Source organism: Nerophis ophidion, linkage group LG29, assembly GCF_033978795.1.
Source record: "Nerophis ophidion isolate RoL-2023_Sa linkage group LG29, RoL_Noph_v1.0, whole genome shotgun sequence".
Lineage (NCBI taxonomy): Eukaryota > Metazoa > Chordata > Actinopteri > Syngnathiformes > Syngnathidae > Nerophis > Nerophis ophidion.
Window position 1 is genome coordinate 24,753,697 of NC_084639.1, and position 27,817 is coordinate 24,781,513.

The 27,817-nt window shown below is 41.5% G+C and overlaps 1 protein-coding gene across 1 annotated transcript in view; it reads right to left on the reverse strand.

Moving 5' to 3' along the window:
* The window catches only part of lingo2 (leucine rich repeat and Ig domain containing 2), an 801,437-nt gene extending 784,834 nt beyond the window's left edge, over positions 1-16,603 (reverse strand). Inside the window, exon 1 of the mRNA XM_061891801.1 lies at positions 16,301-16,603. The gene's annotated coding sequence lies outside the window, so the exon portion shown is untranslated. The remainder of the gene's footprint in view (positions 1-16,300) is intronic.
* Between the last annotated feature and the right edge of the window lie 11,214 nt (positions 16,604-27,817).

Sequence of the window (27,817 nt, forward strand, 5' to 3'; positions counted from 1 at the left end):
CATCCAAAAATGTCGAATTGGCTTCTCCTCGTTACGTAAGCCCTCTCAACCCGCGCTTGACTGGGAATAGTTAATACGGCGGCGCAGCTGAACAAATGTAACCTTGCAGAGAGCTCCAAAAGAATTGAACGAGTGAGCCCTCCCCCACTTTTGTGCGCTCCGTGCCTCCCCCGCGAACAATCCAGGATATACGCTCTTTAGAAAAACACCAATTTGCATTTTGCACACTTGAGTGGAAGGCGTGGAAGGGATAAAGGGCTTCAAATAGATTCCGTCCAAGAAAAACCATACATGCCTCGTGTAAGTGGAGGGAATGCATTCAGACCAAATGTTCCTTGTCCACACAGGACGTGAATAATTAGTGGTTCCAAGCACACATCGGAGGGCTTTTATTTTCAATAAGGTGCCTCCGGTGGTCTCCTTCATCTTCTTATCATGCAATTTAGCCTTTTTTTTCCTCTCCTTTTCTCACAACCTGCATTTCCCCGCAGCCACGCTTCCACGTCCGCAGGCTAAAAAAAAAAAAGGTACTTCAAACACCGGCCGCCGCCCTGCCGGTCGTCACGTTTTCTAATTCCGTGCGCCTCCGTGCTCTGTTTGATGTTACTCAAGAGCGCTAACTGACAGTCGTAAAAGCGGCGTGGCGGCCAGCAAAAGGCTTTTTGAACACAAAGCGAGAGCCGCGGCGCCGCAGAGTGCACGGTACAAACCTGCGCTTCGGGGACGTGGACTGGCATCAAACCCGGGTTGTCAAACTCATTTAAAGGGGAACATTATCACCAAACCTATGCAAGCGTCAATATATACCTTGATGTTGCAGAAAAAAAAACATGTATTTTTTTAACCGATTTCCGAACTCTAAACGGGCGAATTTTGGCGAATTAAACGCCTTTCTGTTTATCGGTCTTTTAGTGATGACGTCAGAACGTGACGTCACCGAGGTAACACACCCGCCATATTCATTTTCACATTACAAACAACAGGTCTCAGCTCTGTTATTTTCCATTTTTTCGACTATTTTTTGGAACCTTGGAGACATCATGCCTCGTCGGTGTGTTGTCGGAGGGTGTAACAACACTAACAGGGAGGGATTCAAGTTGCACCACTGGCAAGAAATCTGCCGCCAGACCCCCATTGAATGTGCCAGAGTGTCTCCACATTTTACCGGCGATGCTAAGACAGACATGGCACAGAGATGTATGGATAACCTGCAGATGCATTTGCAACGATTAAGTCAACAAAATCACAAAGGTGAGTTTTGTTGATGTTGTTGACTTATGTGCTAATCAGATATATTTGGTCACGGCATGACTGCTAGCTAATCGATGCTAACATGCTATGCTAATCGATGCTAACGTGCTATGTACGCTAGCTGTATGTACATTTGAAACTAGATACCCACATTTAATGCGAAACAAACATATTTGGTCACGGCATGACTGCCAGCTAATCGATGCTAACATGCTACGCTAATCGAAGCTAACATGCTATTTACACTAGCTGTATATACATTTGGGACGGCGTGGCGCAGTGGAAGAGTGGCCGTGCGCAACCCGAGGGTCCCTGGTTCAAATCCCACCTAGTACCAACTTCGTCACGTCCGTTGTGTCCTGAGCAAGACACTTCACCCTTGCTCCTGATGGGTGCTGGTGGGCGCCTTGCATGGCAGCTCCCTCCATCAGTGTGTGAATGTGTGTGTGAATGGGTAAATGTGGAAGTAGTGTCAAAGCGCTTTGAGTACCTTGAAGGTAGAAAAGCGCTATACAAGTACAACCCATTTATTTATTTATTTAACTAGACACCCACATTTAATGCGAAACAAACACTTACCAACCGACGGATTTAAGTTGCTCCAGTGTCACAAGATGAGAAAGTCCTGATCGTTTGGTCCGCACATTTTACCGGCGATGCTAATAAGGCAGCAATGCTATGGGTCACTTCATTAGGTACACCCACGCTATGGCCGAATAGCGTCAAAAGCTATTCGCTCAATAGCTTCAATTTCTTCTTCAATTTCGTTTTCGCTATCTGCCTCCATACTCCGACCATCTGTTTCAATACATGTGTAATCCGTTGAATCGCTTAAGCCGCTGAAATCCGAGTCTGAATCCGAGCTAACATCGCTATATCTTACTGTGGTAACCGCCATGTTGTTTGTATTGGCAGCACTGTGTGACGTCACAGGGAAATGGATAGTGGTTTCAAGGACAGCGAAAATAAGGCACTTTAAAGCTTTATTTAGGGATATTCGGGGAGGTGTAAAATTTTGAAAAAAACTTCAAAAAATACAACCAGCCAGTGGGAACTGATTTTTAATGTTTTTAACCCTTTTGAAATTGTGATAATGTTCCCCTTTAAGATCGGGGGGCCAAATGGAGAAAAACAAATCTACTCCCAAGTGGGCCGGACTGGTAAAATCACGGCACGATAACTTAAAAATAAAGACAACTTCAGATTGTTTTCTTTGTTTAAAAAAAGAACAAGCGGGCGCAGCACCGCTGCTGCCCGCTGCTCCCCTCACCTCCCAGGTGGTGAACAAGGGGATGGGTCAAATGCAGACGACAAATTTCACCACACTTAGAATGTGTGTGACAATCATTGGTACTTCAACGGTTTAGCTTGGTTGGTAGAGCGGCCGTGCCAGCAACTTGAGGGTTGCAGGTTCGATTCCCGCTTCCGCCATCCTAGTCAATGCTGTTGTGTCCTTGGGCAAGACACTTTACCCACCTGCTCCCAGTGCCACCCACACTGGTTTAAATATAACTTTGATATTGGGTTTCACTATGTAAAGAGCTTTGAGTCACTAGAGAAAAGCGCTATATAAATATAATTCACTTCACAACTTTTGACTTTAACTGAAATTGTACAAATCCTAATCTTGATCATGCAAAATTAAATCAGTCAGTGCGGTGTAGTTTGAATAAACTGCCTTTTATTACGTTAAAGTACCAATTATTGTCACACACACACCAGGTGTGGCGAAATTATTCTCTGCATTTGACCCATCACCCTTGATCACCCCTTGGGAGGTGAGGGCAGCAGTGAGCAGCAGCGGTGCCACGGCCCCTTGTTCTGTTTTTAAATCTGAAGTTGTTTTTATTTTTACGTTATCATGCCGTGATTTTACCAGTCCGGCCCACTTGGGAGTAGATTTTTTGTCTCCATTTGGCCCCCCGGTCTTAAATGAGTTTGACAACCCTGGTTTGATGCCAGTCCACAATTCTGGCCCTTGATGCTGAGTGCCGAGCAGGGAGGTGATGGGTCCCATTTCTATAGTCTTTGGTATGACTCGGCCGGGGTTTGAACCCACGACCTACCGATCTGAGGGCGGACACTCTAACCACGAGGCCACTGAGTAGGTTGAAACTTATTGTCACTATACAGAGGTAAATTGAGATCGAAAGCAACCCCGGTATCGGTGTGATAGTCTATAAATATGCAAAACATAGGAAGGGAAGAAAATAAGTAGTGCAAAAGGAGGTAAGGTGCACAGTCCAGTCCTGAAAACAAATGTGTTCTTTAAATATTAAATAGTATACAATATACATTTATATAGAAGCATTCAGACTTGCATACACAGAAGTGCTAAACTATAGAATCAGTGCCTATTAGAGTTTACCGTGTAAGAAGGTTTTTTTTTAGGGTGGTTCCGACCCATTATGGGTCCTTGGTTGTCAACGTAAAGTTCTGTAGGCCTTTTTTCCGTTATTTCCGGTAACGGTAAGAGATGCTACCTCAGTAGAAGCATTTAAGTCGCATCTTAAAACTCATTTCTATACTATACTCTAAATAGACCCCCCTTTTAGACTAGTTGATCTGCCGTTTTCTTTTTTGCTTTGCCCCCCTCTCCCTCGTGTGTGTGTGTGGGGGGGGGGGGGGGGCAGGTCCGGTGGCCACGGATGAAATGCTGGCTGTCCTGAGTCGGGAACCGGGGTGGACCACTCATCTGTGCATCGGTTGGGGACAACTCTGCGCAGTTAACCTGTCTCTGCTCGGAATGGTCTCCTGCTGGCCCCACTATGGACTGGACTCTCACCATTATGTTGGATCCACTATGGACTGGACTCTTACTATTATGGTAGATCCACTATGGAATGGACTCTCACTATTATGTTAGATCCACTATGGACTGGACTCTCACCATTATGGTAGATCCACTATGGACTGGACTCTCACTATTATGTTAGATCCACTATGGACTGGACTCTCACAATTATGTTAGATCTACTATGGACTGGACTCTCACCATTATGGTAGATCCACTATGGACTGGACTCTCACCATTATGTTGGATCCACTATGGACTGGACTCTTACTATTATGGTAGATCCACTATGGAATGGACTCTCACTATTATGTTGGATCCACTATGGACTGGACTCTCACCATTATGGTAGATCCACTATGGGCTGGACTCTCACTATTATGTTAGATCCACTATGGACTGGACTCTCACCATTATGTTAGATCTACTATGGACTGGACTCTCACCATTATGTTGGATCCACTATGGACTGGACTCTCACCATTATGTTGGATCCACTATGGACTGGACTCTTACTATTATGGTAGATCCACTATGGAATGGACTCTTACTATTATGGTAGATCCACTACGGACTGGACTCTCACTAATGTGTAAGATCCACTATGGACTGGACTCTCACAATAGTATGTTGTATCCACTATGGACTGGACTCTCACACTATTATGGTAGATCCACTATGGACTGGACTCTCACTATCATGGTAGATCCACTATAGACTGGACTCTCACTATTATGGTAGATCCAATATGGACTGGACTCTCACTATTATGTTAGATCCACTATGGACTGGACTCTCACCATTATGTTAGATCCACTATGGACTGGACTCTCACCATTATGTTAGATCTACTATGGACTGGACTCTCACCATTATGGTAGATCCACTATGGACTGGACTCTCACCATTGTGGTAGATCCACTATGGACTGGACTCTCACCATTATGTTAAATCCACTATGGACTGGACTCTCACCATTATGTTAAATCCACTATGGACTGGACTCTCACCATTATGTTAGATCCACTATGGACTGGACTCTCACCATTATGTTATATCTACTATGGACTGGACTCTTACTATTATGGTAGATCTACTATGGACTGGACTCTCACTATTACGGTGGATCCACTATGGACTGGACTCTCACCATTATGTTAGATCCACTATGGACTGAACTCTCACCATTATGTTAGATCCACTATGGACTGGACTCTCACCATTATGTTAGATCCACTATGGACTGGACTCCCACCATTATGTTAGATCCACTATGGACTGGACTCTCACTATTATGTTAGATCCACTATGGACTGGACTCTCACCATTATGTTAGATTCACTATGGACTGGACTTTCTAAATATTATACTAGATCTACTATGGACTGGACTCTCACTACTATGTTGGATCCACTAAAGACTGGACTCTCACACTATTATGTTAGATCCACTATGGACTGGACTCTCACTATGATGTTAGATTCCCTATGGACTGAACTTTCACACTATTGTGCCAGATCCACTCGACATCCATATAGCTGGTCGCCTTAGGGGGATTGTGGGGTGGACCAGGAATAGCCAAACATGCTTCACTACACACCGTAGCTCACCGGCGACACAATGTAAACAAACGCCATTGGTGGATCAACACCTGACATCCACTGTAATGATACCAAGTACAGGAGTGTATCTAGTTGATACTATGATTACGTGATTATTTTTTGGCATAACAACATCTTCGGTTTTTTAAATGTATATTATGTTTAAAAACTCAGAAAATATGTCCCTGGACACATGAGGACTTTGAATATGACCAATGTATGATCCTGTACCTACTTGGTATCGGATTGATACCCAAATGTGTGGTATCATCCACAACTAATGTAAAGTATCCAAAACAACAGAACAATAAATGGTTATCACATTTAAACAAAAAAGTAGATAGAACACGTTAAAAGAGAAAGTAGACGGATATTAACAATAAGTGAACAAGTGGATTAATAATCATTTTTTACAGCTTGTCCATAATTTTGACAAAATAGAATGATAAATGATGCGCTAAGTTACTGCATATGTCAGCAGACTAAATTAGGGACTTTGTTTGTTTACTTACTACTAAAAGACAAGTTGTCTTGTATGTTCACTATTTTATTTAAGGACAAACTTGCAATAATAAACATACCGTATTTCCTTGAATTGCCGCCGGGTATATAGTATGCACCTGCCTTGAATTACTGCCGGGTCAAACTCGCTTCGCTAAATAATTAGCGCATTCTTATTATTACCACCGGGTCAAACTCGTCACGTCACGAGTGACACTTCCCTTGTCATCATTTTCGAAATGGAGGAGGCTGATTTCAATACCGGTAATTTGAAATTGCATAAAGGGAAGAAGATTAAGAGCTATTCAGTAGGACTTAAGGTCCAAGCTATTGAATACCGGTATGCTAAAAAGAACAGTGAGCAGCTATGTTTTATTAATATACCTGTGGAGAGGCGGAGCGGACGATCCGACAGACAGGCAGGGCACGCTGGAGCCCGGCTCAAGATGGCAGCGAGGAGACGGCTAGCGAGCGGAGAAGCGACCTGAACTGAGGTTTTATTGAAAAATAAAGTCAAATTGCTCAAGCAATGTCCTTCCTTGGTGGTCCTGGGAACCCGCAAGACGACGGCTTGAGACCGTCACAATACCGTAGCTGCGTGTGTCAAATATGAGTCATTAAATGACTCCCGCCTCCTGGGGGTAGAGGGCGCTAATGATCCTTCTTGCGACTACTCGGCTGCAGAAGTGAAATGAGTGACGTGATATGTGCTGGAGGAGGTAATAAAGAAAGATCTCCATCGAGACAGAGAGACTTTTAAAACTGAAGAAAGATAAGGGAGACTTCTATAAACGAGTTATAGATGCTTTTGATCAGAAGGAGCTGGCATGGATTATATTTATAAGTAAAGGTAAGACCGTAATAACTTTTTTTTTAATTAAATGTGCTTTTCATGATGGTATCCTTACATCACAAACAATTTTTTACTGCATGCCTTTGGTAAGTGCCGGAGTGAGAAGAGGTTTTAAAATAATTAGCGCATGCTTACTCTGCTATCCGGGAGGAACTCAAAGTAAAGTGAATTAGTGAAGTGAATTATATTTATATAGCGCTTTTCTCTAGTGACTCAAAGCGCTTTACATAGTGAAACCCAATATCTAGGTTACATTTAAACCAGTGTGGGTGGCACTGGGAGCAGGTGGGTAAAGTGTCTTGCCCAAGGACACAACGGCAGTGACTAGGATGGCGGAAGCGGGAATCGAACCTGCAACTCTCAAGTTGCTGGCACGGCAACTCTACCAACCGAGCTATACCGCCGCTGCTCCTCCACATGGAGAGGAGCCAGATGAGGTGGTTCGGGCATCTGGTCAGGATGCCACCCGAACGCCTCCCTAGGGAGGTGTTTAGGGCACGTCCAACCGGTAGGAGGCCACGGGGAAGACCCAGGACATGTTGGGAAGACTAATGTCTCCCTGCTGGCTTGGGAACGCCTCGGGATCCCCCGGGAAGAGCTAGACGAAGTGGCTGGGGAGAGGGAAGTCTGGGTTTCCCTGCTTAGGCTGTTGCCCCCGCGACCCGACCTTGGATAAGCGGAAGAAGATGGATGGATGCTTACTTTTACTGCATGCCTTTGGTAAGCGCAGGAGTGAGAAGATGTTTTAAATTAATTAGTGCCCCAGCGGCAATTCAAGGAAATACGGTATGTTTAATGTACCCTAAGATGTTTCGTTAAAATAAAGACATTAATGCCATTTTTCTGTTGCCCCTTATTTAGAAAAGTATTGAAATACATTTTGGTACCGGTGCTAAAATATTTGCATCAGGACAACACTAGTACCGCGGTACTTTATTAGTACCGGTATACCACACAACCCTTCTGGATTAAAACTCATACTCAAACATGAAACCATTTGATTGGCGGCACACTACGCCCTACACCGCCTCAGCATTTACTATTTGGCAAAGCATCCACGTTTCCTGGAAAAGACGACCTGATTCATGCATGTTAATTTCCCCAACTGAATGGCTAATCTGCATTACATATAAAATTGGACAAGAAGACAAATGCTGTAATTGTATAAATGGCACATCCCCTGATGCAAACGGCCGTATGTCCGGGCGTGGCTTTGGCCTGTAAAGACGCAGACGTGTCCAATGCGGTGCACATTTATGAGCATTGTGTAAATAAAGTGGCCCCGGCTGCTCGTTAATTCATCACCCGCGCCCGGGAAGACTCATCCAAGCACGGGGGCGAGCCAAAGATGATAATCCTTTCAATCAATCATCAATCAATGTTTATTTATATAGCCCCAAATCACAAATGTCTCAAAGGACTGCACAAATCATTACGACTACAACATCCTCGGAAGAACCCACAAAAGGGCAAGGAAAACTCACACCCAGTGGGCAGGGAGAATTCACATCCAGTGGGACGCCAGTGACAATGCTGACTATGAGAAACCTTGGAGAGGACCTCAGATGTGGGCAACCCCCCCCCTCTAGGGGACCGAAAGCAATGGATGTCGAGCGGGTCTAACATGATACTGTGAAAGTTCAATCCATAGTGGCTCCAAGACAGCAGCGAGAGTCCCGTCCACAGGAAACCATCTCAAGCGGATCAGCAGCGTAGAGATGTCCCCAACCGATACAGGCGAGCGGTCCATCCTGGGTCTCGACTCTGGACAGCCAGTACTTCATCCATGGTCATCGGACCGGACCCCCTCCAAAAGGGAGGGGGGGACATAGGAGAAAGAAAAGAAGCGGCAGATCAACTGGTCTAAAAAGGAGGTCTATTTAAAGGCTAGAGTATACAGATGAGTTTTAAGGTGAGACTTAAATGCTTCTACTGAGGTAGCATCTCGAACTGTTACCGGGAGGTAACAGTTTTACAAGTTCTGCCTCCTTGTAGCGTTCACTTTGTGCCGGGAGATCATTTAACGACCGCGCCGGCCTCTCTCGGCTCTTAGGAGAACATTTCGGTCAGGCGCGCCTGCTCTGAGATCCGCCGCCGTTCCCATTTGCTGCAACACCGTTTCCTCATTTGTCAAGCGACTGCACAAAATAAGAACGCAGGACTGGATATCGATTTCTGCAATTGACTTTGGGGCTGTTGTCTCTGCGATATGTACACTATATTGCCAAAAGTATTTGGCCACCCGTCCAAATGATGAGGACCAGGTGCCCTAATCACTTGGCCCGGTGTATAAAAACAATACTGAGGAATTGAAACATTTGTGGAAGAATGGGCCGCTATCAGTGATTTCCAGCGTGCAACTGTCATGGGATGCCACCTGTGCAACTAATCCAGTTGTGGAATTTCTTCGCTTCTAAATATTCCAAAGTCAACGTTATTATGTGCAAAGTGAAGAGTTTGGGAACAACAGCAACTCAGCCACCGAGTGGTAGACCACGGAAACTGACAGAGAGGGCTCAGCGGATGCTGAAGTGCATAGTGCAAAGTTTTTCTGCAGAGTCAGTGGTTACAGAGCTCCAAACTTCATGTGACTTTCCAATTAGCCCACATACAGTATGCAGAGAGCTTCATGGAATTGGTTTCCATGGCCGAGCAGCTGCATCTAAGCCATACATCAAGTCTAATACAAAGTGTGGGATGCAGTGGTGTAAAGCACGTCGCGACTGGACTCTAGAGCAGTGGAAATGCCTTCTCTGGAGTGATGAATCACACTTTTCCATCTGGCAATCTGATGGACCAGTCTGGGTTTGGAGGTTTCCAGGAGAACGCTACATTTCGGAATGCATATTGCCGGGTGTGAAATTTGGTGAAGGAGGAATTATGGTGTGGGGTTGTTTTTTCAGGAGAGGGACTTGGCCCCTTAGTTCCAGTGAAATTAACTTTAAATGCTCCAGGACACCAAAACTTATTGGACGGATTCCATGCTCCCAACCTTGTGGGAACAGTTTGAAGCAAGCCACTTCCTTTTCCAACATGACTGTGCACCAGTGCACAAAGCAAGGTCCATAAAGACACGAATGACAGAGTCTAGTGTGGAGGAACTTGACTGGCCTGCACAGAGTCCTTACCTGAACCTGATAGAACACCTTTTGGCTATATAATGTACATCCTGAAATAATTGTATGTAAAACCTCTACCAAGTCGTGCAAATATATGAGATCCATTCAAGCAAAATGTTTAAAAATGTTACGGCGTGACAATTTGAAACATCATCAAGTCCAATGCAAAGCGTGGGATGTAAAGCACGTCGCCACTGGACTCTAGAGCAGTGTAGACACCTTCTTTGGACTGATGAATCACACTTTTCCATCTGGCAATCTGATGAACAAATCTTGTTTTGGAGGTTGCCAGGAGAACGGCACATTTCAGACTATATTGTGAAGAGTGTGAAATTTGGTGGAGGAGGAATTATGGTGTGGGGTTCTTTATCAGTAGTTGGGCTTGGCCCCTTAGTTCCAGTAAAGTTAAATTTAGATACTCCAGTATACCAAAACCATCCATTTTCTACCGCTTGTCCCTTTTGGGTTCGCGGCGGGTGCTGTAGCCTATCTCAGCATCATTCGGGCGAAGCACCAAACATTTTGGACAATTCCATGGGCTGGCACTTCAAGTTCATATGTGAGTAAAGGCAGGTGGCCAAATACTTTTGGCAATATAGAGTATGTATGCACATCAGTTCCATATGAGTTGGGAAATTGTGTTAAATGTAAATATAAACAGAACACAATGATTTGCAAATCATTTTCAAGCCATATTCAGTTGAATATGCTACAAAGACAACATATTTGATGTTCAAACTGATAAACATTTTTTTTTTTGCAAATAATCATTAACTTTAGAATTTGATGCCAGCAACACGTGACAAAGAAGTTGGGAAAGGTGGCAATAAATACTGATAAAGTTGAGGAATGCTCATCAAACACTTATTTGGAACATCCCACAGGTGTGCAGGCTAATTGGGAACAGGTGGGTGCCATGATTGGGTATAAAAGCAGCTTCCCAAAAAATGCTCAGTCTTTCACAAGAAAGGATGGGGCGAGGTACACCCCTTTGTCCACAACTGTGTGAGCAAATAGTCAAACAGTTTAAGAACAACGTTTCTCAAAGTGCACTCGCAAGAAATTTAGGGATTTCAACATCTACGGTCCATAATATCATCCAAAGGTTCAGAGAATCAGGAAAAATCACTCCACGTAAGCTGCAGGGCCGGAAACCAACATTGAATGACCGTAACCTTTGATCCCTCTGATGGCACTGTATCTAAAACCGACATCAATCTCTAAAGGATATCACCACATGGGCTCAGGAACACATCAGAAAACTACTGTCACTAAATACAGTTTGTCGCTACATCTGTAAGTGCAAATTAAAGCTCTACTATACAAAGCGAAAGCCCTTTATCAACAACATCCAGAAACGCCGCGGGCTTCTCTGGGCTCGAGATCCTCTAAGATGGACTGATGCAAAGTGGAAAAGTGTTATGTGGTCTGACGAGTCCACATGTCAAATTGTTTTTGGAAATATTTGACATCGTGTCATCCGGACCAAAGGGTAAGCGAACCATCCAATCTGTTATTGGCGCAAAGTTCAAAAGCCAGCATCTGTGATGGTATGGGGGTGCATTAGTGCCCAAGGCATGGGTAACTTACACATCCGTGAAGGCACCATTAATGCTGAAAGGTACATACAGGTTTTGGAACAACATATGCTGCCATCTAAGCGCCGTCTTTTTCATGGACGCCCCTGCTTATTTCAGCAAGACAATGCCAAGCCACATTCAGCACGTGTTACAACAGCGTGGCTTCGTAAAAAAAAAGAGTGTGGGTACTTTCTTGGCCCGCCTGCAGTCCAGACCTGTCTCCCATGGAAAATGTGTGGCGCATTATGAAGCGTAAAATACGACGGCGGAGACCCCGGACTGTTGAACGACTGAAGCTCTACATAAAACAAAAATGGGAAAAAATTCCACTTTCAAAGCTTCAACAATTAGTTTCCTCAGTTCCCAAACGTTTATGGAGTGCTGTTAAAAGAAAAGGTGATGTAACACAGTGGTGAACATGCCCTTTCCCAACTACTTTGGCATGTGTTGCAGCCATGAAATTCTAAGTTAATTATTACTTGCAAAAAAAAAAAAAAAGTTGGAGTTTGAACATCAAATATGCTGTCCTTGTAGTGCATTCAACTGAATATGGGTTGAAAAGTATTTGCAAATAATTGTATTCCGTTTATATTTACATCTAACACAATTTCCCAACTCATATGGAAACGGGGTTTAAATTTGCTGTTTTAGTTTCACTTACAGGAATAAGGAACAAAGCCAAGGGTAGTTCGGACATTTTTTTTTTTTTTTGAGCTATTTTCTGAACCACTGCTTTGAAGGCAGGCTTTCAAATAGAGTCTGTTTAACACAATCTGTGGGCGGAATAGATTATTTTATTGCTGTATGATGTGGTTTTGTCATCATTCATTTGGGAGCAAAAAAAAAATAAAAAAATAAAAAAAGGATTCCAAGGGTTTTGTCTCATTATCATCACTTGCAAAAAACATTTCTCCAACCCTGCCGAGGCTCTTGTGTCTTATCGGGGCCGCGTGTGACATCTTCATGTGCTCCCGACAAGGTGGATTAAAAAAAAAAAAAAAGACAACAAATCCTTTTTGCCGCGTGGGATTTCGCCTTTATGATCTGCCAAGGGTGCAGATTTGCACCACGGCGCCTTATAATCATTTAAACAGCGCTCATGTTAACCCTCCGTCTGGCAAATGGCCCATGGATGCTATGAGGCTCACTATGTGGCAGGGAAACCATGTGATTCTCCCAGCCAATCAACAATGAGTCTGTCATTCACGGCGAGCATGAGAGGCAGGGAAACTTCTAGGCTTTGTGTCTTAATTCATACACACACACGCCGCATTTTCCGGAGCGTTGGGCGCAACGGATTATAAGGCGCACTGTCGACGAACGGTCTATTTTTGATCTGTTTTCATATATAACCGGATTATAGGGCGCATTCAAAAAGTCATGTTATTTTTTTTTTTTTCTAAATTTAAAAGACTTCCTTGTGGTCTACATCAGTAGTCCCCAACCTTTTTGTAGCAGCGGACTGGTCAACGCTTGAAAATTTGTGGGACCGGGAGGGATTTTTTTTATTTTTTTTTATCATAAAGAAATACAATCATGTGTGTTTACTAACTGTATCCCTGCAGACTGTATTGATATATATATATATATATATACACACACATATATATATATATATATATACACATACATATATATATGTGTGTATATGTATATATATATATATATATATATGTGTGTATATATATATATATATATATATATATATATATATATATATATATATATATATATATATATATACACACACATAATGTATACATATCGTGTTTTTTATGTTGATTTAATAATTTAAGCAGAATACACATATATATATATATATATATATATATATATATATATATATTTATTTTATTTTTTCTTGCGCGTCCCTGTACCAACCGGTCCGCGGCCCGGTGGTTGGGGACCACTGATCTACATCAGTGGTCCCCAACCAGCAGGCCGCGGCCCGATTGGTACCGGGCCGCAGAAGATTTTTTTTATAAAAAAAAAAAATATATATATATATATATATATTTTTTTAATAAATCAACATAAAAAACACAATATACACTTACAAATAGTACACCAACCACAAAAATTTCCCTTTTTCATGACAAAAACGTCCCTTTTTCATGACAAAGAAGAAAAAAAAAAGAAAAAGAAAAAAAAAGGACACCCCCCCGGGCCGCGGGACAAATTATTAAGCGTTGACCGGTCCGCGGATACAAAAAGTTTGGGGACCACTGTTCTACATGACATGTAATGGTGGTTATTTGGTCAAATTTTTGCATGGATGATGTTTTACAGATTAGTGAGTATTTTTATTACACAATTTCTTTAATGCATTGTATTAGATTTTTTCTTAAAATTAAAATAGAAAAAAAATATATATCATAAGTTGCAATAATTTCACTTCCAAATTTTGTGTATCTCACTGTAAATGGTAAAACAGTGGTGCTGTTTTTATGGTAAAAAAAAAAAAAGTCAGCTCAGTTGCCAGGATTTTACTGTAAATTGTACATTTTTTTTTTTTTTTTTACTCTAAATAAAAAAAAAAAGAAGTCAATTTTATAGAAAAATTTGGGCACCTGAGCTGCCAGTTTCTTTTTCACCCCAAATGAAGTGTACATTTTTCCATGTATTACTTTAAATGTCAAAAAGAAACCACAGTTTATTACATTAAAAAAAATATATATACATATTTTTTCCATTTAGAGAAAAATGCTGTAAAAACCACAGTAAATTTCACTATTTTACCATGACACCTATTGCTACTTTTACATTGCACAAATTGATGGATAACTTGCTTTGAAATCCCTATTATTGGTATGTATTTCTATTAAAACAAATGGTTTGAATGTTTAATATAATTTTGCATAATTAGACAATAATTAAGTTAACATAATTTGCGATTACATGGAGTAAATGTATTTTTTTTCTCCCAAAATAAAATTATACATTTAGTAAGAAAAGTTACAGTACTTTGATAAATAGTATTTTCAGGCTTTCGAGGGCCAAATAAAATGAGGTGGCGGGCCATATCTGGCCCCCGTGCCTTCAGTTTGACAATTGTGTTCTAAATGGGTTATACTTGTATAGTGCTTTTCTACTTTCAAGGTACTCAAAATGCTTTAACACCATTTCCACATTCACACACTGATGGCTAGAGCTGCCATGCACGGCACTATATAACCACCACCCATCAGGAGCAAGGGTGAAGCGTCTTGCTCAAGGACACAACGAACGTGACTATGTTGATAAAAGCTAGGGATTGCAACCACGCCATGCCGTCCCCCAAAATTAAATTAATAGGTAAATCAATCAATCAATCAATCAATGTTTACTTATATAGCCCTAAATCACTAGTGTCTCAAAGGGCTGCACAAACCACTACGACATCCTCGGTAGGCCCACATAAGGGCAAAGAAAACTCACACCCAGTGGGACGTCGGTGACAATGATGACTATGAGAACATGATACTGCGATACTGATGATACTGATGACTATGAGAACATATGAGAACATGATACTGTGAAAGATCAATCCATAATGGATCCAACACAGTCGCGAGAGTCCAGTCCAAAGCGGATCCAACACAGCAGCGAGAGTCCCGTTCACAGCGGAGCCAGTAGGAAACCATCCCAAGCGGAGGCTGATCAGCAGCGCAGAGATGTCCCCAGCCGATACACAGGCAAGCAGTACATGGCCACCGGATCGGACCGGACTCCCTCCACAAAGGAGAGTGGGACATAGAAGAAAAAGAAGAGAAACGGCAGATCAACTGGTCTAAAAAGGGAGTCTACTTAAAGGCTAGAGTATACGAATGAGTTTTAAGGTGAGACTTAAATGCTTCTACTGAGGTGGCATCTCGAACTGTTACCGGGAGGGCATTCCAGAGTACTGGAACCCGAAAGGAAAAAGCTCTACAGCCCGCAGACTTTTTTTGGGCTTTGGGGATCACTAATAAGCCGGAGTCCTTTGAACGCAGATTTCTTGCCGGGACATATGGTACAATACAATCGGCAAGATAGGATGGAGCTAGACCGTGTAGTATTTTATACGTAAGTAGTAAAACCTTAAAGTCACATCTTAAGTGCACAGGAAGCCAGTGCAGGTGAGCCAGTACAGGCGTAATGTGATCAAACTTTCTTGTTCTTGTCAAAAGTCTAGCAGCCGCGTTTTAATGCACAGCATTCACTTATATGACCCAATCCAAACAACCTTCCCGAGTCATGGTGCGGAAAATAAGATTCAACAAGCCCCGAAACATCAACCAACATGTGACCTGCTCATTGAACTTTGTGGATATTATAATGACCAATTATTTAAATCCATTGCAAGGTATGATGGGAAAAATGCAAAGAGCTCTCTCTATTTATCCATTTTTGGCACATTTTAGCTGCTGGATGTTTCTAAATGATTATTATTTTTGTAAACAAGGCAGGATTTTAGCTGCTGGATGTTTCTGATTGATTACTATTTTTGTAAACAAGGCAGGACTTGAACCCACACATGCTCCCCATATTCAATTCTGATAATTATATACCATGCATGGAGTAATTGGGCACAAAAGACAAATCTTACATGTAAGGCGAGAAGAAACTTGAGGAGAACTTACTGCTAGGCAGGCTGAGGGCAGGCAGGCCAACGACGTTTAGGGCGGCAGCGAGGATGTGGGATCAGATCCGAGGGTCCAAGTCTTGGTCCGATCGTACAGTCCCGGTTGTCACAGTTGTGGGTGTGGGGGCTCGGTGAGGAGGACCCCGATTGCAGGGAAGCGAGGCGAAGGAACTCTTTGGTGACGATTAGGAGGTTTATTCCAAAAAAAGGTGCAAAAGGACATGCGAGGATGGGGCAAGACTGCAGACAGAGAAGGAAGCACACTGACTGATTACACAACTGAACACACCTGGGCTGGACACAAGAGGGAGGAGGGAGTGGAGGGGAGGAAACCAGGACCAGGGCAAACAATAACACAAAACTAGGCTTAAACATAGGAAAAAAACACTTCACATAAACCAAGCCATGGCACTAAGTTTTGTCTTTAAATGTAGATAGTATTGTTTTTAGCATTTTTTTTTTAATAAAAAAAAAATAGTTTTTTGACTTTGTAGTATGCCTTGATGGAAATGTGATCTAAAATATTAGCTGTAAACATAAGAATAGAATATACAAAAAATATGAAAAAAGTTTAGTGAGTTGAATGAAAAAATAAATAACTTTTGAATCGATGTGAAAAATTACAACAATACATAATAAACACTGCTAAATATGTAACTGAACAATAATATTTGTATACAGGCATATTTTTGGACACAGTAGGTTATGTAATTCATCGGTTCTATTATTTTCTTTTTTTCTATTTTCACATGGGAAAATACCAATGTAAATGTAAAATAAAAATACAATACAAAGCTGACACAATATCTGTTTTTAGTATTTTTTTTTAATTATTAAACTTTTTTTTTTAATTTGTAGTTTGCCAGCCTTTATGGAAATCTGATCCAAAATATTATCTGTAAAAATAAGAATATAATATATATGATATGAACAAAGTTTAGTTAGTTAAATAAAAAATAAATAAGTAATACTCACTTTTAAACTCATTTGAAACGTTACAAAAAACATAATAAACACTGCTAAATATGCAACTGAACAATAATATTTGTATACAGGAATATTGTTTGACACAGTAGGTTATGTAGTTCCACAGTTATATTATTTTATTTTGTTCTATTCTTACATAACAACAGTACACATGTAAGAAAAAAGGTTTATAATGAGAGGAATGTTTTTAGTATTTTTTTTTAAGTTAAAATAGTATTTTTAACTTTTAGTTTGCCAGCCTTGATGGAAATCTGATCCAAAATATTAGCTGTAAAAATTAAAATAAGAATATACATGATATGAACAACATTTAGTTAGTTAAATAAAAAATAAAAACACAATACTCACTTTTAAACTAACTTGAAACATTACAAAAATCATAAAAAACACTGCTAAATATGTCATTGAACAATAATATGTGTATGCAGGCATATTTTTGACACAGTAGGTTATGTAGTTACACAGTTATATTATTTTATTTTGTTCTATTCTTACATAACAACAGTATACATGTAAGAAAAAAGGTTTATAATGAGAGGAATGTTTTTAGTATTTTTTTTTAAGTTAAAATAGTATTTTTGACTTTTAGTTTGCCAGCCTTGATGGAAATCTGATCCAAAATATTAGCTATAAAAATAAAAATAAGAATATACATGATATGAACAACATTTAGTTAGTTAAATAAAAAATAAAAACACAATACTCACTTTTAAACTCACTTGAAACATTACAAAAATCATAAAAAACACTGCTAAATATGTCATTGAACAATAATATGTATATGCAGGCATATTTTTGACACAGTAGGTTATGTAGTTACAGAGTTCTATTATTTTATTTTCATTTTCTATTCTTACATAACAAAATAACAGTATGAATGTAAGAAAAAAGGTTTATAATGAGCGGAATAAATCCAATACAAAGCCGACACAATATCTGTTTGTAGTAATGTTTTTTTTTTATTAAGAAAATATTTTTTTGACTTAGTAGTATGCCAGCCTTGATGGAAATCTGATAAATGTATATGCTGTAAAAATAAGAATATAATGTACTAAAAATATGAACAAAGTTTATTTTGTCAAATGAAAATGAAATAATAGTAACTTTTGAATTAATTTGATACAAAAACAACATCCATAATATAAACACTGTTAAATATGTAACTGAACATTAATATTTTCGTACAGGCATATTTTTGACACAGTAGGTTATGCAGTTAAAAAGTTATATTATTTTCTTTTTTTCTATTCTTACATGGGAAAATAAAAATATGAATGTAAGAAAAAAAAGGTTAATAATGAGATTTAATAAATACAATACAAAGCTGAAACAATATCTGCTTTCTCAGTATTTTTTTTTTTTTTTTTTTAAATAAAATCAACATGTTACTACTTCAACATTTCTGGACCGATTTGAACATTTCCAACACCAACCATTTCAACTCATTCATACAATTCAAGTTTTTTTTTTATCAATCAATCAATCAATGTTTATTTATATAGCCCCAAATCACAAATGTCTCAAAGGACTGCACAAATCATTACGACTACGACATCCTCGGAAGAACCCACAAAAGGGCAAGGAAAACTCACACCCAGTGGGCAGGGAGAATTCACATCCAGTGGGACGCCAGTGACAATGCTGACTATGAGAAACCTTGGAGAGGACCTCAGATGTGGGCAACCCCCCCCCCTCTAGGGGACCGAAAGCAATGGATGTCGAGCGGGTCTAACATGATACTGTGAAAGTTCAATCCATAGTGGCTCCAAGACAGCAGCGAGAGTCCCGTCCACAGGAAACCATCTCAAGCGGATCAGCAGCGTAGAGATGTCCCCAACCGATACAGGCGAGCGGTCCATCCTGGGTCCCGACGAGCGGTTCATCCTGGGTCTCGACTTTTTACCATTTAAAAACAAAAATCCAGCTTTTCCTGAAATTCCCAATTTTCGGGGGGAAATTCCCAATTGACGTCCATGGGACATTCTTCAAAATTGCCACATTTTCCATCTGATTCAAACTGTTCCAATTTCAAAATATTCAGCCTGTTCAGGAATTGTGTGCTCCATTTCAACAATTCTAATACAATTCCAGGATTTCAGTTCAACTTCAGCATTGGAGCATTCCAATGCAAATTTGACCTCATTGACAGTTGTGGTCAAAAGTTTACATCCACTTGTAAAGGACATCATGTCATGGCTGTCTTGAGTTTCCAAAAAATTCTACAACTCTTATTTATTTTTTTTGTGATAGAGTGATTGGAGCACATACTTGTTGGTCACAAAAAACAAATCATGAAGTTTGCTTCTTTTATGAATTTATTACGGATCTCCTGAAAATGTGAGCACATCTGCTGGGTCAAAAGTATACGTACAGCAATGTTAATATTTTCTTACATGTCCCTTGGCATGTTTCACTGCAATAAGGCGCTTTTGGTAGCCATCCACAAGCTTCTGGTTGAATTTTTGACCACTCCTCTTGACAAAAATGGTGCAGTTCAACTAAATGTGTTGGTTTTCCGACATGGACTTGTTTCTTCAGCATTGTCCACACGTTTAAGTCAGGACATTGGGAAGGCCGTTCTAAGACCTTTATTGTAGCCTGATTTAGCCATTCCTTTACCACTTTTGAGGTGTGTTTGGAGTCATTGTCCTGTTAGAACACCCAACTGCGCTCAAGACCCAACCTCCGGGCTCATGATTTGTTCAAAGGTAATCCTCTTTTTTCATTGTCCCATTTACTCTCTGTTAAGCACCAGTTCCATTGGCAGCAAAACAGGCCCAGAGGATAATATTACCACCACCATGCTTGACGGTAGGTTTGGTGTTCCTGGGATTAAAGGCCTCACATTTTCTCCTCCAAACTTATTGCTGGGTATTGTGGCCAAACAGCTCCAGAAGGTCTTATCTTTTTGCATGTGATGTCAGATACTTTTGGCCCTGCAGATTTGCTCACATTTTCAGTACAGCCATACTAAATTCATCTCCGTAATATCGCTAAAATTCGCTCCATTTTGTCCACTAAAGACGCCGAGATCATTATCCATGCGTTTGCTACGTCTCGCCTCGATTACTGTAACGTATTATTTCCGTGTCTCCCCATGTCTAGCATTAAAAGATTACAGTTGGTACAAAATGCGGCTGCTAGACTTTTGACAAGAACAAGAAAGTTTGATCACATTACGCCTGTACTGGCTCACCTGCACTGGCTTCCTGTGCACTTAAGATGTGACTTTAAGGTTTTACTACTTACGTATAAAATACTACACGGTCTAGCTCCATCCTATCTTGCCGATTGTATTGTACCATATGTCCCGGCAAGAAATCTGCGTTCAAAAGACTCCAGCTTATTAGTAATTCCTAAAGCCCAAAAAAAGTCTGCGGGCTATAGAGCGTTTTCCGTTCGGGCTCCAGTACTCTGGAATGCCCTCCCGGTAACAGTTCGAGATGCTACCTCAGTAGAAGCATTTAAGTCTCACCTTAAAACTCATCTGTATACTCTAGCCTTTAAATAGACTCCCTTTTTAGACCAGTTGATCTGCCGCTTCTTTCTTTCTCCTATGTCCCCCCCTCCCTTGTGGAGGGGGTCCGGTCCGATGACCATGGATGAAGTACTGGCTGTCCAGAGTCGAGACCCAGGATGGACCGCTCGTCGGGACCCAGGATGGACCGCTCGCCTGTATCGATTGGGGACATCTCTACGCTGCTGATCCGCCTCCGCTTGAGATGGTCTCCTGTGGACGGGACTCTCGCTGCTGTCTTGGATCCGCTTTGAACTGAACTCTCGCGGCTGTGTTGGAGCCACTATGGATTGAACTTTCACAGAATCATGTTGGACCCGCTCGACATCTATTGCTTTCGGTCCCCTAGAGGGGGGGGGGTTGCCCACATCTGAGGTCCTCTCCAAGGTTTCTCATAGTCAGCATTGTCACTGGCGTCCCACTGGATGTGAATTCTCCCTGCCCACTGGGTGTGAGTTTTCCTTGCCCTTTTGTGGGTTCTTCCGAGGATGTTGTAGTCGTAATGATTTGTGGAGTCCTTTGAGACATTTGTGATTTGGGGCTATATAAATAAACATTGATTCATAAAAGAAGCAAACTTCACAATTTGTTTTGTGACCAATAAGTATGTGCTCCAATCATTTTATCACAACAAAATAAGAGTGGTAGAAATGATTGGAAACTCAAGACATCCATGACATGATGTTCTTCGCTTTCCACCACGACCGTGGTTTAGTTTCTGATTCTTTGTTGCTGAACACAGATGAGCGCTTGTCCGCCACATCCGGGCAACAAGCCGCTTTGTGCGAGCGGCATCAAAGTGCAATATGCCTGAACGCTCAACTCGTGTCGACACGACTCACAAAGCTGATTACGTCCGTCACAGCGGACCCCGCAGTGGCCATGTTGTCCTTTTACGACATTGTTGGCGGAGTCGGCTTTGCGAGCACGCCATAATGAAAGTTTGATCCCCGCTACAAGCGCCCCTTAATTATGATTTGTCTCCGACTCTTTGATAGGATGAGCCGGCAACAGCAGGGAAGCGAGGGGTATTCACTCGGGAGGCCGAGCCGCACCGTCCGCGCTCCCATTTCCAATCAGGGACGCTCGGCACATCAAAGTGCGTCTTCTGAGCACAAACAAACAACAAAGCCGCCAATCAGAGCCCGGCGAGACGGTCTTACCTCAGAACTCGTCTAAACGGACCGGGGACACGATTGAAAGCTCGCCGTTTCGCACCTTTGATGGCGAAAACTTTTTGACGGTGAAACCGAGTTGACTCTGCATATATGAATTTGGGATTTGGAGGGGGGGGGGGATATGTCCGGATTGAGCTGCCCCCACTGTGTGTTCTCGCCGACTTAATGGAAGCGCCGGCGGTTACAATTTCATACGTTTCAAAATGCAGCCCTTTGAAAGCCTGACATTGCAGGAACGTTTCAAAAAAAGGAAGAAAAAAAAGAGAAGTTGGATTTACTTGAAATTGTCCAAGCACAAGCGGCAGATAAGGTGCTAAAAGTCGTCTTAGTGTCATTTCTTTCATTTCCCGTCTAATGTTTCATGTCTTATTTATATATATATGTAGTTTTTTTTAAATCCCACATCGGTTCTGACAGCTGATGATTTCATAAAGCTGCGGGAACAGCAGCCTGGCGTGCGATAAACAACCTAATAAGGCGCGCTTCGTCAAATATACCGTCATGATTGGAATAAATCATGTTCTAATTGGCAAGGACGCCGTGAACGCCGGGCCGCACACAGCCACAGGTGCACATGACGACGGCTGGATGGAGACCAGACCGCAGGAAAGAGGGCGGAGTCGTCAGGGGCGGCACAAACAGGAAGTACCATAAAAAGTATACACTTTCTAATAGCAAAAACAATCAGTGACGTTAATTACCAGGACTATTAATCACATATATGTACATCGTGAAATTGGTTATTTACGCAAACATTTTTTATAAATATTTATTTACATACTTTGTTTCCAAACGGTGCAGTAAAACGGCTGATCAAACAAAACAGAAGTCGCCGTCATGGACCCACTAGCTGCGGAAGCTCGCTCTCCAATCAGCTAAAGGAACTCAATAAGGTGAGTTTTGGTGGATGTATTAATAATACTAACACAGGCACTCGTAAGCGTGTTAGCATAGTACAGGTCTGAGTTTTTAAACCACTGTGCCAGATACAGACTGGTGTGCCGTGGGACAATATGTAAATGTAGCTATTTAGATAGACGGATCTACTATGGACTGGACTCTCACAATATTATGCTAGATCAACTATGGACTGGACTCTCACACTATTATGTTAGATCCACTACGGACTGGACTCTCACACTATTATGTTAGATCCACTATGGACTGGACTCTCACAATATTATGCTAGATCCACTAAGGACTGGACTCTCACACTATTATGTTAGATCCACTATGGACTGGACTCTCACACTATTATGTTAGATACACTATGGACTGGACTCTCACTATTATATTAGATCCACTACATATTGGACTCTCACACTATTATGTTAGATCCACTATGGACTGGACTCTCACACTATTATGTTAGATACACTATGGACTGGACTCTCACACTATTATGAGAGATACACTATGGACTGGACTCTCACTATTATAAGAGATCCACTACAGATTGGACTCTCACACTATTATGTTAGATCCACTATGGACTGGACTCTCACACTATTATGTTGGATACACTATGGACTGGACTCTCACATTGTTATGTTAGATCCACTATGGACTGGACTCTCACAATATTATGGTAGATCCACTATGGACTGGACTCTCACAATATTATGCTGGATCCACTATGGACTGGACTCTCACAATATTATGGTAGATCCACTATGGACTGGACTCTCACAATATTATGGTAGATCCACTATGGACTGGACTCTCACAATAGTATGCTGGATTCACTATGGACTGGACTCTTGTAATATTATACTAGATCCACTATGGACTGAACTCTCGCACTATTATGTTGGATCCATTATGGACTGGATTCTCACACTATTATGTTGGATCCATTATGGACTGGACTCTCACACTATTATGTTGGATCCATTATGGACTGGACTCTCACAATATTATGTTAGATCCACTAAAGACTGGACTCTCACTATTATGTTGGATCCACTATGGACTGGACTCTCACAATATTATGCTAGATCCACTATGGACTGGACTCTCACAATATTGTGCTAGATCCACTAAAGACTGGACTCTCACAATATTATGTTGGATCCACTATGGACTGGACTCTCACACTATTATGTTGGATCCATTATGGACTGGACTCTCACACTTTTTAGTTAGATCCACTATGGACTGGACCCTCACTATTATATTAGATCCACTACGGATTGGACTCTAACACTATTATGTTAGATCCACTATGGACTGGACTCTCACTATTACAAACCCCGTTTCCATATGAGTTGGGAATTGTGTTAGATGTAAATATAAACAGAATACAATTATTTGCAAATCATTTTCAACCCATATTCAGTTGAATATGCTACAAAGACAACATATTTGATGTTCAAACTGATAAATATCTCTTTTTTTGCAAATAATCATTAACTTTACAATTTGATGCCAGCAACATGTGACAAAGAAGTTGGGAAAGGTGGCAATAAATACTGATAAAGTTGAGGAATGCTCATCAAACACTTATTTGGAACATCCCACAGGTGTGCAGGCTAATTGGGAACAGGTGGGTGCCATGATTGGGTATGAAAGCAGCTTCCATGAAATGCGAAGTAATTCACAAACAAGGATGGGGCGAAGGTCACCACTTTGTAAGCAACTTGTCAAACAGTTTTAGAACAACATTTCTCAAAGTGCTATTGTAAGGAATTTAGGGATTTTACCATCTACGGTCCATAAAATCATCAAAAGGTTCAGAGAATCTGGAGAAATCACTGCACGTAAGCGATGATATTACGGACCATTGATCCCGAAGGCAGTTCTGCATCAAGAACAGACATCAGTGAGTAAAGGATATCACCACATGGGCTCAGTAACACTTCATAAAACCACTGTCAGTAACTACAGTTGGTCGCTACATCTGTAAGTGCAAGTTAAAACTCTACTATGCAAAGCCAAATGTTATGGTTTTAACTAAAGGGAGATGACGGCAGACTGACACCGGGGGACAATAGTGTTCTATAATTTTTATATATATGTGTGATGTGAATTACATTTATATAGCGCGTTTCTCTAGTGACTCAAAGCGCTTTACATAGTGAAACCCAATATCTAAGTTACATTTAAACCAGTGCCACCCACTGGGAGCACGTGGGTAAAGTGTCTTGCCCAAGGACACAACAACGGTGACTAGGATGGCGGAAGCGGGAATCGAACCCTCAAGTTGCTGGCACGGTCACTCTACCAACCGAGCTATGCCGCCCCATATACCGTTGTATATCACTATGTACAACATAGTGATGTACAACAGAGTGATATGCAACATAGTGATACGCAACATAGTGATACACAACATAGCGATACACAACATAGCGATGTACAACATAGCGATGTACAACATATCATATGGTAAATATATATATATAGATATATATATATATACATATATATATATCTATATATATATACATACAATAAGAATAATAAACCATTTTAACGAGTAAAGCAAGGAAACTAAGTGTGACAAAAACACAAGAGTGTATGGTGTAAGACTATGTGTAAGGAACAAGGCAGTCCGAGGGGCAGGCAGATGAACATCCAGGGCAGGAGAGGACAGGCTAGATCCGTGTTCAGGCGAGGGTCGGGGAATCGAGGAAGGCAGTCCAAAAACACAGGGGGGGGGGGACAAAAGACGATCTCGAAGGGGGAAAACTCTGCGGGAGAGCAACACGGATGTCAGAATTACAGAGGGAAACACAACAATGGTGAGCGAACATCAGGCTTACGGTACACAGAGAGGTAACTAAGTTCCCGCGCCGATCCTTGGGTCCACTGGACCTTTATCCAGCCCGCCGTCATCAATTCCGGGTGAGAAGATTGGCGATTGGGTGCAGGCTTGTCGCTGCGTGGGTGTGCTGCGCTCAGCGTGAGCAGGGCCGTGTCCGATCGAGCAGCCAGAGGAGGAACTGTGACAGTGAGATGCAGGAGGAAAGCGGGTTCGAATCTGTGCCGTGACACCAAACCCATTTATCAACAATATCTTGAAACTTGGCTGGGCCCGAGCTCACCTAAGATAAATTGATGCAAAGTGGAAAGATGTTCTGTGGTCTGACGAGTCCACATTTCAAATTATATTTGGAAACTGTGGACGTGGTGTCCTCCGGAACAAAGAGGAAAATAACCATCCGGATTGTTCTAGGCGCAAAGTTCAAAAGCCAGCATGTGTGATGGTATGGGGGTGTATTAGTGCCCAAGGCATGGGTAACTTACACATCTGTGAAGGCACCATTAATGCTGAATGGTCCATACAGGTTTTGGAGCAACATATGTTGTCATCCAAGCAACGTTATCATGGACGCCCCTGCTTATTTCAGCAAGACAAGTGTTACAACAGCGTGGCTTTGTAAGAAAAGAATGCGGGTAATTTCCTGGCCCGCCTGCAGTCCAGACTCGTCTCCCATCGAAAATGTGAGGTGCATCATGAAGCGTAAAATACGACAGCGGAGAAGGACTGAAGCTCTACATCAGGGGTCGGGAACCTTTTTGGCTGAGAGAGCCACAAGGCCAAATATTTTAAAATGTATTTCCGTAAGAGCCATATAATATATTTTTTAACACTGAACACAAATACATGCGTGCATTTTTAAGTAAGACCAACATTTCCAGAGTATAATAGGTCTCTTATTCTTTGTAATAACATTGTTATTCTGAAGCTAACTGTGGAGGGGGCGTGGCCTGCCGGCCTGCAGTGAACTGGGGTGTGCCCGGACCGGCCTCTGAATAAGCGACAGGTGCGTAAATGGCCCACCTGGGCCTTGTTATCCAATCACCTGTCGCTCTGTTATAAACAGCAGCCAGGAGGAGGGACGGGGTTGGGGCTGGAGCCAGAGCACGAGCGAAAACGAAAGAGAAAAAGACAACTGCTGGAAAGCAACAGAGAGACTTACTGAAAAATAAAACAATATTGTAACCCTGAAACAGGCTCTCATGTCGGTGCTTGGTGGTCTGAAGAACCCCCAGGAGGGCAAGCCCCACACTAACCGATAATAAATAAATAACTTCTTACCATTAACGCAACTTTTTGAACAGGTGTAGTAGAAAACGGATGGATGGATTAAAAATGCATGATAATGTTTTCTATTTTGAACATTATTTTTAACACTGTGATTACTAGTGGAATTATTTATTATTTATTGTGTTAAGCAATGCCAGCTCAGATTTATCCAAGAGCCAGATGCAGTCATCAAAGGAGCCACATCTGGCTCCCGAGCCATAGGTTCCCTACCCCTGCTCTACATAAAACAAGAAAGGGAAATAATTCCACTTTCAAAGCTTCAACAATTAGTTTCCTCAGTTCCCAAACGTTTATTGAGTGTTGTTAAAAGAAAAGGTGATGTAATACAGTAGGTGAACATGCCCTTTCCCAACTACTTTGGCAGGTGTTGCAGCCATGAAATTCTAAGTTTAATTATTATTTGCAAAAAATAAATAAAGTTTATGAGTTTGAACATCAAATATGTTGTCTTTGTAGTGCATTCAACTGAATATGGGTTGAAAAGGATTTGCAAATCTTTTAATTCTGTTTATATTTACTTATAACACAATTTCCCAACTCATATGGATATGGGTTTCGTACAAGAACACACACACACACACACACACACACACACACAGACACAAAGGCAGAGTGAATGTCCACCGTGAGCTCCCTTTATGAGGTGAGATGTTCTTTACATATGTTGTGACGCTAAAGTCACGGGTAAAGGGAGGTTGGAGCTTTACATCTAACCTCTCTCCATGCGGCCTATTTTAATGAGACCCGCTCAGAGAGCCCAGCGCTCAGAGGTCAGCGTGA